Genomic DNA, 9,343 nt, shown 5'->3' with positions numbered 1-9,343 from the left:
AGAGGCCACACGGCACTCTTGCATCCTTTGGCAGAGAGCTCCCTAGAAGCTCCCACCCATCCCCTCCCCACTCCCACTCTCCATCCCCCATACTCAAGTCCTCTTACTTTTTCCCTAAAGAGAGAAGTTTTTGAGCAAGGCTAAAAAATTGTCATGTTTAAAATTTAAAAAAAAAGCTATCCCTTCTATACTTTTCTGAGTAATTTTCATAGCCCAGTGGTGGGAGTGCCAGTCCCCAGGGCCCCTCCAAGGGATACATCAAAGCATGATATAGCAGGTGTTGCTGACTTGCTCACTTTTGTAACTCACTTTGCCTCAGTGAGGCCACATGAGGTGACAGTCTGGTGAAGGATGAAAGCCATATCCTCCCAGAGGACAGAAAGACAGTGCTCACTCCACCCAGCTCCCAGGCAGGAGCATGACCTCCCCACCTGCTCTAGGAGCCACCTGGACCTGAGGTCGCCCACCCCCATGCATGCCAGCAGCCCGTCCCACAGACTGGCCAGAACAGAGCATTTCTCTCTTATATTATCATCTATATTGACCCTTCTGGGGGAAATCTGTGAAAAGCCAGGGCTATCCTGATGAAAAGAAAATCTCAACAAAAAAATTCACATTTCTTCATTCCACACATGTACCTCCCACAGGTCACTGCCCCCCCCCCCGCCCCCAGCTAAATCAAGAGTGCACGGTGGCCAGAGGCCCTCCGGAGAAGGCCTCTGCTGTTGGCTTCTGCACGGTTTTCTTTTTCTCTGTGTGTGGTAGAAGGAATTAGTGGAGTTAATCTCTTTTGGAATAATATGTTTTACATTCCTATTGGACCTTGGGTCAAAAAGCACAAATAAATGTTTAGGAGTGTTTGCTTCAAGGTGGAACTGAGGCCTGCTGGCTGACTGGGCCCCGGGGAGGAGCTTGGGCCGTCTCAGCTCATGCTTTGCTGGATTGCTCTCTCTAGATGCAGCCAGGACTCAAGCAAAACTGGAAGGGAGAAGTAGGGTGCTGGCCAAGTCCATCTTTCCCATGAAAAAGTTAACGACATTCCCACTGTACTCATTTTAACATCATTCACAGGATCCAGAGCTGGCAACACGTTTGCTCTTTTTCCTAGAGGAAATAAAAGACCCTTGAACCTTAAAAAATGCAAGACTTGAGCCTATCCCCAAGTAATTATGGAATCAAGGCAATGATAGTATCCATCTGGTCCTGGCCCTTCGAAAACAAATTTGGCTGAGGGTTTTAGCAGAAAGCACTGTTGTTCTAAAGCAGAATACTCTCTATCTGTGCCCAACGTAATCTTCATGTACCAACAGCCAGAGAAGTGAGACACTTTGAAAAGAATGGTTACAACCTCGGAGTGGGCTTTCACATCCATTGTCTCATTTAATCTTCATAACCACCTACCAGGAAGACAGCAAATCCCGGTTTACATATGTAGGAATTGAGGGCTAAAGTACCCCTACATGACTTTCCTGAGGTCAGGCAGATGTAAGAACAAGGGCTGGACACACAGTTTGCCCAGAGTTCTCACTCCCTCCCCCTCAGCAGTACCTCCGAGAAGCCCACCACAGAGGACTGTGGAGCTCGGAGCGCCTGGGAGATGAGGTGTGGGCGTGAGGGCCGAGACCCAGGGACTCCACCTAGGAGGCAGAGCGTGCGCTCGGTCTGGAAGGGTGGAGAGGAGTTAGAAAGAAGGTCAGAGCTGGGAAAGGGGAAGAAGGGTCAGCCAGAAAGGACAGCGGCCTCTGCAACCACACCGCAGCCAGGGAGAACAGGGCGAGGCTGGGGACAGCTAAGGGCTGCCAGGTGCTTGCGTCAGTGAATGGGGCTGAACCTGGAAAGGCTGGTAAGGACAGAAGTAGAGGTCAGATGCCTCGGGAGCTATCTAAGCCACGGCAAAGGGAAAATAATTCTGAAGACTGAGGGAAACCAGTAAGCAGAGAGTGGAGTGAAGAGATTTGCATTTCAGGGCTGCCGGCAGGGACAGCGCCACCTCGCGGAACTGTGCCACCTCCGGCGCTGCACCCCCTGGCAGAACCAAGGGCCACCTCGCAGAGCCTCGCCACCTCCCGGACGGCGCCACCTCGCGGAGCCGCGGGCCACCGGGAGTCGCGCCACCGCCTGGAGCTGTGTCACCTCCCCGGGCTGCGCCACCTCCCGCTGCGCCTGGTTCCCGGTGCCATTCATTCCACAGACACACGCTCCGCGGGCACCCGGTTCCTCAGAAGGGCCAGCCGGAGTCTGTGGCGGCCGCTTATCTACATGGGCAGGAAGCTGCGGCCATGGCCCTGCCACGGGAGCTCTGGGAACCCGGTGACCACGTAGAAATGAACACAGAAGCAGAACGACAACCTCTCCATCTTGCTGGAAATGGCGGCGCTGAAGAAGTGAAACAACTGTGGGAAGCCGTGGAGAGGGATGAAGCGATTGCTGACCTTAAGTGCGAAGGAAGAAGCTGGTGCAGAAGCGAATGTGTTAAATGCCAGAGAGACGCGATGGCGCTGCCTTCTCAGGACGAAATGTAAGCTGCTAGTACTGTTGTTAAAGGGAGTGGACAGACTGCAAAATAAGTCACTCATGACGAAGAAATGAGAAACACGCGTGAAGCTGTGGGAAGGACTCAACAGAGAAAGCTCGGGGAATTACTTTTAGCAGCAACAAGAGAAAGCGGGACAACAGAACTCAGAGCTCTGTCCAGATCAGTTAGGAAATACACCCTCGCGCTGTGCAGCTTGGCCGGGCCCATAAACAATGTGCCTTAAGGCTTCTAAAAAGGGCAGCAGACCCTGATCTGAAGAACAAAAATGATCAGCCTTGCTCAGGGCGCTGAAATCAAACACATTCTTCTTGGTAATAAGGTCATCTACAAAGGATTGAAACGATATGAATGCCCCCTCTCGAAGAGTTCAAGATTTTTTGGCTGGAGATTATTCTGGGTAGTGTTAGAACAAGGAGTCCTTTCATGGTACAGGAAGCAGCCCGATACAGTTCACGAAATTTGTTGCCAGGGATGAAAACACCTGACTCAAGCATATGCACAGTACAATCCACTGACAGCTGCCTCTTCTTTATCAAATGCTTTGATGACACTGTTCATGGCTTCAGGTGTCCTAAGAATAGTCTTCCACAGTCAAGAGTGAATTGGCTGCAGTCAATAAAAGAACATTCTGCTTACAATCCTCACTACTGTTCTGAGGACCAGTTGACCGATGATGAAGAGGAAAATGCAATTTCTGCTGTAGACTTGAAGGAATCCTTAGGGAAAGCACAGTCATGCCAACAGAGACTAGATAGGGAAACCACCAACTTCCTCAGAATGATTAAGGGGTGTGACATGGTTAAAGAAATGTTTCCATCATTTCTTCGGAATGTTAACGTTGTCTCTGAAGCTTCTAGAGAAACTTGAGCAGCTTCCAGTGATTGCCTTAATCTCTTCACTAAACAAGAAGGGATGAAGAATTTTAAATTGGAACAGGAACAAGAGAAAAACAAAATTTTGTCAGAAGCAGTGGAGACTCTAGCCACTGAGCATCATGAATTAGAGCAGTCTCTGGTTAAAGGATCTCCCCATCTCAGCATCCTTAGTGAGGACAGAGTCTATGATGCACTGTCAGATCCCAAGTCCGCGTGGTCCCTGAGTAGATTGGAAGCAATGGCAGCACATTCCTTTGAAGAGAATGACAGAATGTCTGGAGGAAAAGATTGTGGTGGTGGAGATGCTCTCTCCAGTGGCATCAAGAAACACAGGACAAGCTTGCCTTCTCCTGTGTTTTCCAGAAATGACTTCAGTATCTGGAGCATCCTCAGAAAATGGATTGGAATGGAGCTATCCAAGATCACCATGCCAGTTACATTTAACGAGCCTTTGAGCTTCTACAGTGACTGAATACATGGCATATACCTCATCCATGGTATCTACCTCAGTTTGCAGTTGCGCCTGTTCTCTTTCTGATCCTTGGAAAGGATACAGTGCATAGCTGCACTTGCTGTGTCTGCAGTTGCATCTCAGTGGGCACCTTTCAACCCATTCCTGGGAGAGACTTATCAATTAGTTCAGGAAGACCTTGGATTCAGACTCATCTCGGAATAGGTCAGCCATCATCCACCAATCAGTGCATTTCATGCGGAAGGCTCAAACAACCATTCCATCTTTCATGGCTCAATATAACTTAAACTGAAGTTCTGGGACAAGAACATAGAAGCAGAACCCAAAGGAACCATCATCTTGGAGCTCCTTGAACACAATAAAGTATATACATGGACAACACCCCTCCCCCGGCCATGTGCATAATATCATTGTTGGTAAACTCTGAACTGAACAGTACAACAACATGAAAATCATAAACCACAAGATAGGGGGCAAATGTCTGTTGAAATTTAAGCCATGTGGCCTTTTTGGGAAGGAATTACACAAAGTTGAAGGCTACATCCAAGATAAAAGCAAAAAGAAGCTCTGCGCCCTCTATGGGAAGTGGACTGAGTGTTTATACAGTGGTGACCCTGCCACTTCTGAGGCTTACAAAAAAAAAAATAATAATAATAATGAGATAAATACTAAAGGGAAGAAAAACGGCAAACCGACGAGCACTGCCTAGGAGCCCCATGAAATGGCAATGCCAGAGTCTGCAAGTGTGTTTGTTACCCCTGGAAGTGTTCTCCTGCAGCCAATAGCCCCATGGCCTCCACATTCTGCCCACATGTATAATTTTACTAGTTTTGCAATGGTGTTGATTGAAGTAGACAGGAAATGGAGAGTGTGATTCCTAAGACAGACTGTGGGTTATGGCCTGACATCAGAGTCATGGAAAATGGAGAAACAGATCAAGTTAGTGAAGAAAAGAAATGACTTGTGGAAAAACAAAGAGCTGCCTGAGAAAATAAGTCTAAGTCGGAAAATGACTGGAAAACGAGGTGGTTCCATCAAGGTCCCAGTCCCTACAGTGGAGCACAGGACTAGATGTCCTTTGGCAGCTACTGGGACAGAATTTGCCTGACAGTTATTAAAATGCAGATGAGTCAGGGTGTTTAAAAATCTATGTTTTTAGATTTTTTTCCTTGGTTTCTACTCATCTTTTAAAAATGAAAAAAAAAAACTGATTCATGAGATAAGTTGCATTTCACCCAACAAAAGTAAGGCACAGGTGATATTGATGATGAAAGTCTTAGAAAATTGCATAATTTTATTATAAAATGTACTGATTTGGAATACTATTTTGTATAGAGGAAAGAGGAACTGCTGGAGAATAGGCTTCTTGTGGTCACTGTTGCCATATTTACTGAGGGTTTATACCTAAATATAACTTTAGCATTATGATTCCAAATTACATAGTAATACCAAATCAAGTTACTTGAATATTTTTATGCTGTCATGCTTGAATGTTTAGATGTGAGTTGGAAATGTTTAAAGCTCTCTCGTACAATGTTTACGTGCTCAAACGTAGAGATTATGTCATTTTGTATGACTCTGTTGATAAGATGGCTTTTATTCATACTAATCCTCTCAATTTTAACACTTCCAATCTTCAAAAACAAAATAAGGCTGAATATTCAAAATAGGTATTCCTGATTTGAAAATTCAAAATAATTAAACTGGAAAAAGTATTTTATTTACTTTAGTGCTCTAAACTTACCTTTACAATTTTCTGTAATTACTATCACTAGTTAAAATAGGTTTAAATTGTATGTTTGAACTGAAAATATGTGTAACATTTAGCAATTCACAAAAATGCCATAAAAATACATTTTTAATCACCATTACATGATGACAAACCTTTTTAAATCCTTCAACTTCCAGTGGCAAACACCACTACTCATGTATTATAAGTATCAAATTATAGAAAAGGAGATCTTGTGCATTTCAAGTTTGCAAGGCACCTGTGTACTTAAAATATGTATGGTGACCTACTGTACAGTAGTTTTGCCCCTTTAATTGGGGTACATTAATCAATCTTATAGTATTTATCCACCCAAACCCCAGACTGAGGATGTTGCTCCAAGGGGCCTTAGGTAGTTGCCAGTACATTATTTTAATTGCTGTCTTGAAGTTAACAAGTGTTATACTGAAAAAATAATCTACTTGATGCTAAATAAAGGCTTTAGAATATTCCCCCCCCCCAAAAAAATTTGCACTTTAGAAGGATCATTCTGGGCCAGGCTATGGTGGCTCATGGCTGTAATTCCAACATTCTCTCTTGAGCTCAGGTTTTCAAGGCCAACCCTGAGCAAGATCAAGACCCGGTGTCTACTAAAAATAGAAACAGTAGCTGGCGTGGTGGCTCACACCTGTAGTACCAGCTACTGGGGAAGCTGAGACAAGAGGATTGCTCCAGCCCGAGTTTGAGGTTGCTGTGAGATATGATGCCAAAGCACTCTACGTAGGGTGACAGAGTGAGACTGTTTCAAAAAAAAAAAAGAGGGCTCATTATGTTTATATAGAGAATCATTGTCAGGAAATTAGAGCCCAGGACGTGGCAACAGAATAAAACAAGAGACAGAGTGGTCAGGCAGCATTGCCTTAATCCAGAAGGAAACGATGAGGGTGGAGATTAAGAGAACAGCAGTGAGAATGAGGAGGGAAGGATCTTAGGGATATGAAGGGAAGGGAAAGAGCTCCGATGATCGAGCCAATGCAGAGAGCAAAGGGCGGAAGCCACAATGATGAATGACATTTATGCATTCATACATACTTATGGGTGGTGTCATTCATCTAGCAGCAGTTCTCAACCTGTGGGTCACGACCCACAGGAACTGTATTAATGGGTCGTGGCATTAGGAAGGTTGAGAAGCACTGATCTAGACAAAGCAGGGTGGACCAAGATGACCAGTGGAGAAGGGAGAGAATGATGAGAACAACTGAGCACATAACTTGAGTTTGAAGTTAGCAGAGGGTGTCCAAATAAATATCTTACGGGGGCCTTGTTAAAGGAGTCTGGGAGAGAGAAACTTGGGCTAGGGAAATAAGGTGTTCAGTCCTCCATGGTATTTGAAGCGGTGGAGTTGTGCCAATTTCTGTCTCTTTCCAAATGTATTCTCTATGCTTGGTTCTGATACTGGAGCTCGGCCTGTGCACACCACATTTCTGCTTGACCAGATGGTTCTTTCTTAGGCTCTGCCAATAGAGGAAGCTGCAGGGCTGGGCGAGAGGAGTGGAGAATCTCCCCCAGCCTAGACTCTTCCTCTAGCTGATGCAGAGTCACATTTGGTCACTGTGGTGGGACCCAGTATGCCATTTCTAACACTTGCAAAGCCAGCTTCCTCTTACCTCCTTTTAGAAGCACTAGCGGGGACCCAGTGCTTGGAGGTCTGGATCCCACCCCAGGAGCCTCTGTTGCTGTTTGCTCTTGCTGACTTCCTTGGAACCTGGCTAAGGTGGAGGAGGTTGGCTCGACAAAGACACTCAGCTATTGTCAGAGCAACAGCCCATTGACCAGCCTAAAGACTCAGCAGGAGAATGCTCCTTATCTGAGATCTCACCAGGCCTTCTATTGTGTTTCAACAATCATTTACAACCTAGCATTAGCTGATTTATTATGATTATTTAGGAGTCAAGGAACCTATGTCCCCATACATGACCTATGAGTGGTCTGGAGTAAGATCTAAGGAAAATAATGTACAGGGGAGTGGACAAAGGATCTGGGTTAGAGTTAACTTTTTTCTTTTTTTGAGACAGCTCACAGCAACCTCAAACTATTGGGCTTAAACGATTCTCTTTCCTTGGCCTCCTGAGTAGCTGGGACTACAGACACCCGCCACAATGGCCGGCTGTTTTTTGTTGCAGTTGTCAATGTTGTTTAGCAGGCCCAGGCCAGGTTTAAACCCGCCATCCTCGGTCTAGGTGTATGTGGCGGGTGCCCTCACTACTGTGCTACGGGTGCTGAGCCATTAACTTTTAAAAGGGACATATATTGTAAAAGAGGGGAGATGTTACCTTCTAATCAACACTGCTAATCTATTCCTATCAGCCCAAAGGGCTGCTTTCTAATCTAATCTTTCTAACCTAACTTGTTCAAAACTGGTTAATTGTTTTATTCTTGTGGTGGTTTTCAGTTTCTAAGACAGAGTCAGGCTCTTGCTGTTTGAATTCCTCACAAACACTTCACCACTTTTTTTTCCCCTTACATTTCTAGCCTGTCCCCACAGGCTTCTCCTCCCATGGTGCTATTTCTGCCATATCTTAGAGCTCTCTTTCACTCTTTGTTATCTTGCTAACAATTCTTTATATTCATTTATCTCAGTTAAAATAAATAGTGTGGCTCCGTCTCCTGATTGGGCCCTGACTGTAACAGGGTAAGTAGAGGACCCGAGGAGCAATGAAAGAAGATGTTTGAGAAGAATATGGGGACACTACATTTAAAGGCTGTCGGCCAAGCAGGATGGCCAGGGAGCTGGAGCGTAATCCAGAAGAGTCTGTGTCTGCTAAGGGAAAGAACCAATCAAGAAGGAGAGAGGGATAATAATTAATGTAGCAAGAATCCCAAGGATGGGATGAAGGTGGGAGAGGAGTGAATTAGCTTGAGCCTAGGGAGGTTGCTTACCCAGAGTGCAGGATATGGGGAGGCAGTGGGATCTGAGGAAGAGGAGATTTGCAATGGCCTTTGAAGGGGATGGAAGAGAATTTAGGGAGGGCACCCTGGGGGACAGCCAGAGAACATGAATTTAAAGTGGCTCCAACCTACCAGTATGTGACCAGGTGTGTTTGTTTTTTGTTTTAGCATTGGGGCACAACAACAGCCTTTTGTGGGGTATTGAAAAGTCAGACTATGGGACTGATCCAGGGAAGGAGTTTGCTCCCAGGAGACCTGGGGACCATGAGAGAACGGTGAACAAAGCACCATGGACCTAGGTTGGCTATGGATGTGGTGGTGCTCATGCAGTGACATGCAGGAACACAACTCTTGATGTGTGCTCATCAGTAGTTTAAGCAAAGCCACAAAAGGCAAAGTTGTCAATTGTCCTCTGGATGGAGAGAAGAAAATCTCCCACAGAGACTAGACTCTAGTTTTAATCTTCTCAATAAAACCACCATAGCTCATCTTTAGGACCAACCTAATTTACCAACTACCCTTGTCAAACGGCTTATAGATCCGTAGATTTTTGTTCCTCATTTATTCTAGGTAAGGAACCTTGTCTGAGAGTCAGTGTGATAAAGAGCTTAGACACCTTCAGAGCCCTCCTAACATGGAACATCAGGGATGTTGTAAAGATGTCAGTCTCCTTTGAATGCAATTTTACTACTTTAAATTCTGTTAGAGCTGAGATCAAGTTTAATAAGCACCTTAATTTAGGCAAATAATGATGGCAATAAAATATTATGCCATGCATGGTCCCCAGGCTTCCAAACTTTTCC

General features: G+C 45.3%; 1 pseudogene; it reads left to right on the top strand.

The window, feature by feature from the left end:
• The first annotated feature begins 2,324 nt into the window (after positions 1 to 2,324).
• On the top strand, positions 2,325 to 5,026 carry LOC100949587 (annotated as a pseudogene).
• Positions 5,027 to 9,343: the final 4,317 nt, after the last annotated feature.

Source organism: Otolemur garnettii, unplaced genomic scaffold (assembly GCF_000181295.1).
Source record: "Otolemur garnettii isolate 467f Iridium unplaced genomic scaffold, OtoGar3 scaffold00081, whole genome shotgun sequence".
Taxonomy (NCBI): Eukaryota; Metazoa; Chordata; class Mammalia; order Primates; family Galagidae; genus Otolemur; species Otolemur garnettii.
This window is presented reverse-complemented; position numbering and strand designations above follow the sequence as displayed.